The following is a 5,122-nucleotide window of genomic DNA, read 5'->3' on the forward strand; positions in this document are numbered from 1 at the left end:
TTAATACTAAACTTGATTAGTTACAAAATATTCTTTGTTTATATAAGCACGACCCGCCCCGAAAACGGTTGCAACACACCTGCGTTTTTGCTGCCACACATTCGTTACCTCTCCCAAACAGTGCCCGACTGGCTATCACCCTGTATGAATATCGCTGCGAGCGACTACGGTAATGGACTTTGATGTATGCGCTATGTGACTCAGACGCATGCGCAGATTGACAATTATCGCTCAACTGCGTAAACGTCTGAATTGCGTATCATCTCTGAATTGGACCCATTGTAGGAAGCATGCTTTATTTTTTAAAAAACAAGTCTTCAGTACACTGTAATCCTTCAATCCCAGCCTCAGCAGTTATACAATATTTACATAGTTGGGTGAATCTTTTGGGGAAACAGACTCAACCTACTGTTGTCATTAACTCGCTATTTGCTACAGGGGTCGAGTACCCGTAAATCATCCCACTCCCAGCAGGTGCATTTACAACTGATAGGTGGTCATCTTGGGATGCATTTCATTTTGACAGGATCTTAAAACATTTTGGCCGCATTTACACGCAAACCCCCTCCCAGCCCACTTGGAAGCGTACAGATGGTGGAAAATGTGGTCCAGTCGCCAGGGCACAAGAAGTGTATCGGTATTGGCACGCAAGCGCACTTAATATAAGGGTAAATTATTGGGGAAAAAGCTGTATCTTGCACTTACGTCCAATTGACCATAATAACCATCAGGCTAAATAAACTAATTCTTAAATAGACTGAAATTACATGTTTTCTGATGTACCCTCAAAAGTTAAAAGGTCTATCTGTGCTCAAATGAGATAAGTGCTAGTCTAGTCAGTTACACTTCAGTAATATATCTGAAATTGTCCTTCTGGGAAAACATGAGGATAGGCTATGGAGATGAAAGAGCCCTGATGAGCATTGCAGCCTGTAAGCTCTCCTCTTCCCTGAGGGAGCAATGCATTGTAGACCATCAAATCCCCAGTGGCAGGTGATGGACGGCTGTGTATGAGGGAAACAGTCACAATTTGTAGTGTACTAAACGCTGGATACCTCCTACAGAGCATCTGTCCCTGAACATACACTGGAACAACATCAGATTTTTCATTTCTGGTTCCTTACAAGATGTAACTAAAGCATTCTCCACTTTGTAAAACTTTTTTATTCATTGGCGTATTTGTCCTCTGGCAACTTTTGCTATATTTATTGCTTCACCTTGATTTCCTTCTGTGTCTTTCTGGTGTTATTGTATATTGTCAGGATAAATTGTTTACTTCTGCTTGGGATGGGGTACAACACAACTCTATTACTTTTATTATTGATATCATTGTAGCCAAAAATCAGGTTAGTTGGGCAAAGGAAATAAACAACTTATGACATATAGACAATGCAAAAGCACAAAAGCCTAACCCTAACCCCCCTCTAAGTGCCTAAACCTAACCCCCCATTCCCCGCAGCCTAAACCTAAGTCTCCCAGGGGGGTGCCTAAACCTAACCTCCCCCTGGGGGTGCCTAACCCTAACCCCCACTTCCCCTAGCCTAAACCTAACCCTCCCAGTGGGGTGCCTAACCCTCAGTCCCTCTGGGAGCCCTAAAACCTAACCCTCCCCCCCTGCAGCTGTCTGCGCCTGGCTCCCGGGTTACCTTCGTTCGGTATGCCGAGCATCAGGCTCCCGGCATAGGTCCAATGACAGGCGTCGGGATTTCCACGCCTGTCATTAGTACCTTGCCAGGATTTGACAGTCGGGAAGCCGGCGATCAGCATTTTGACCATCGGCTTCCTGACTGCATCCCATATAAACAGTATCGGTAGGTGTATGGGGATCCAGAGCCTATTAACTTGAGACTGCTGGGCCCATATGCTTTCACCAGAACTGTGTAACAATGCGGTACGCAGCAGTGCTGCTGGATGTAGTAGTACCCCAGACAATTTATCCCTGAGGAGGAAATACACATGGCCAAAGTATATATGATGTTAAGGGTGTTGCACAGTTGTTTGGTGCTGGTGGTGGTTAGTCCACACAGGTTTTTAGGTGTATTAGGTCAGCTTGAACAAGTAGCATAAGACAAAGCGATATGACAGGCATTACTGCAGTATATATAGAGCAGTCTGGAGCTTTAGGGTTTCGCTGGGCCAGGTGATTGAGTGGTAAATGCACCTGCAGACGTTAGCAATATGCCCACACACTATAGTGGTGGTGATATAGTGTCCTTGCGGTGTTTGTATAAGCTCTGCACAACTAGTATGTTGGAGAGTTGGAGTCCTACCTAGTCGCCAGAGAAAAAGACAAATGGAGATTGAGCGCATGCGTAGTAGCGCATGTCAGAGGTCAGACCTCTCACTGAGCTCAGGCAGGTCCTAGAGGCCGCCTGCTCAGCTTATCTGTTTGCATTGAGGATGGAGGCAGCACCAGAGCGCTCCTCATTCAAAAAGTGGAAAACCCCCTTTAAAACTTTTCAGGGGTCAGGCCATGACAGCATTATTGGCCGTCCTCCCCAACTTTACTTTTTTCATTATTATGTTATGTAGGAAACTGGGAAACTGAAAAATACGAGTAGACTATTCTCTAGAGTTCCGTATGAATTTATTACTGAGTACTTACATGTAAGGTAGATCTGCGTCTGTGAAAAGCTTTCAGTTGAAGAGCTACACCGCCAGTTCATCAGCGATAACCAGGATGCCTCCCAGACACTTGGATTTGTAAATAGAAGCTCCTCGTACACGCCGAAGACACACGCCTGAAAAGGGGGCGTGACTGCATAGCAGTGGTAAGAGTGCTCCCCTCAACCTAAGCCTCCCCACCGCAGCTGTCCGCTGCTAACTGTCTCATACAAATCATGTTGCTGCCTTCTCCACCGCCTTACTGCCACTGGAGAGCCAAGGCATCCTCAGACCCACCCCACGCACAGACCTCCCGCACCACAAATATAACACAATTTTACACCTTGGATGGCACAGTTGGGAGCATCAACAAAATAGGTAAATATGTGTAATGCCTCGGGCACACACTATATACAGTACTTAAGTCATGACAAGCCAAAATATGGTCAATGCAGTATTTAGCATCTCCCTCCATAAGGTAATGTACCTTTTTTCGAGTAGTAATTAAACTTTAAAATTGCTCAAGTTTGTTTTAGTGTTTAGTACAGTATATAATTGAACAGAGCAGCCAAAGGTAACCCTTGGTCCTATTGCCAGAAGGTGGCACTCAATGAAGTATTGAGTGGTACTCACAGGATCAGTCCATCTCTTTGCATGCACACTCCTCCCCTCTTACGCTACTTCTTTCCCTCACAGAGGAGCGATCAGGGAAGGGTTACAACCTTTTTATCAGATTTTGGGTATTTTGTTAACACTCTAATAAAGACAGAAAAATGGATTTAGGGTATCAGATTTGTGCATATACCTCCTACTTTTCTATAAGTTATACACTTATATGTCATCATTTCTCCCATCATCCCTTCTCCACATACCACTTTCTATGCCATAGTCCTTTCATGTTTTATCACCATCCTCCACATTACCCTTTTTATTTACCAGGCACCCTCATGCCACTTACATGCCATCACCTATATGCCCCTTTAAATTAGGGATGTGCCCCGACTCCGTGTTTTGGTGTTGGTTTTGGATCAGCATCTCCCCTGGTTTTGGATCTGGATTCGTTTTGGCAAAACCTCACCTCCGAGTTTTGTTTTCAGGTTTTTTTTTTGGATCTGGATTTTTTCTTAAAAAATCAAAAAACAGCTAAAATCACATAAAATGGGCCTTTTTTTGTTCCTACAGTATTAATAACCTCAATAACATTTATTTCCAGTCATTTCCAATCAATTTTGACCACCTCACAATATTATTTTTTTCATCTAGTTATGGCCAAAAGGTAGCTAGCTAGCTGACTAAGCTAAGTGATACAGTGGGCGGCACTAACATGTGGCAGTTCAGCTTACAATTTCCAACACAGATACGGTGTGTTATACAGTGTGGGTTGGATACACCAATAGTGCACTTACAGTGACAGCAGTGTCAGCAGAGCGGGATTGCTGACAGTGTCCTCAGTAAATGGAATGGCAGTGCTGCGGTGCTGGCAGTGTCCTCAGTGCAGGGTATCGGTTGTGTCAGCAGAGCAGGGGTGCCAGCAGTGTCTTCAGTGCAGGGGTTGCTGATGGTGTCCTCAGTACATGGAATGGCAGTGCTGCGGTGCTGGCAGTGTCCTCAGTGAAGGGTACTGGTGATGTCGACAGTGCCAGTGGTGTCTTTAGTGTAGGTTTGCTGACTGTGTCAGCAGTGCAGGGGTGTTCTCAATGCAGGGTGCTGACGGTGTCGGCAGAGCAGGGGTACCTGTGCAGTGTCCTCAATGCAGGTTTGCTGACTGTGTCGGCAGTGCAGGGGTATTCTCAGTGCAGGGTGCCGGCGTTGTTGGCAGAGCGGGGGTGCCAGCGGTGTCCTCAGTGCATGTGTGCTGACAGTGTCGGCAGTGCAAGGATGCTGGTGGTGTCCTCAGCACGTGGGGCAGCAGTGCAGGGGTGCCGGCAGCGGTGGTGTCAGCAGCGGGGGATGCTGCCAGTGGGGGTGCCGGCTGTGTTGGCAGCGGGGGTTCCGGCGGTGTCAAGCAGCGGGGGATGGTGGGCGACATCTTCTTTTGCTTCCTGACTGTGTGCAACTGTGCATATTAAATCGGCTTAATGCTGATTGGCTGAGAGCTGTGACAGATGGCTCACTCAGCCAATCAGCGTTAAGCCCGCTTAATACAAAACCTCACGACCTAACAGCGGGATTGCGAGGTTTTGCCTCGGGTGAAGGATCCGAGGCAGGCAGGGAGATCCAAGCTTGGCTCAGATCACCCCAGATCCCCAAAATTTGGGTGGGTTCCGAACCTGCTCATTTCTACTTTAAATGCTAGTACCCTCTCATGCCACTTATATACTGTTAGTCACTTGCCCCTTATGCCAGAGTCCATTATCCACATTCCCCTTTATACAGTATGCATTCAGGGAATCGGTATGATTTACCGCTGGACCCATGCCCGGCGGTTGGAATTCCGACTGCGGCATCCCCGCAGAGGAGGAAATCCTGATCATCCTAAAGGTAAGTACTAACTAACCTAAATTTACCCCCTAACCCT

This window comes from Taudactylus pleione, unplaced genomic scaffold, assembly GCF_031769625.1.
Source record: "Taudactylus pleione unplaced genomic scaffold, aTauple2 ptg000012l, whole genome shotgun sequence".
In the NCBI taxonomy this organism is placed as follows: domain Eukaryota; kingdom Metazoa; phylum Chordata; class Amphibia; order Anura; family Myobatrachidae; genus Taudactylus; species Taudactylus pleione.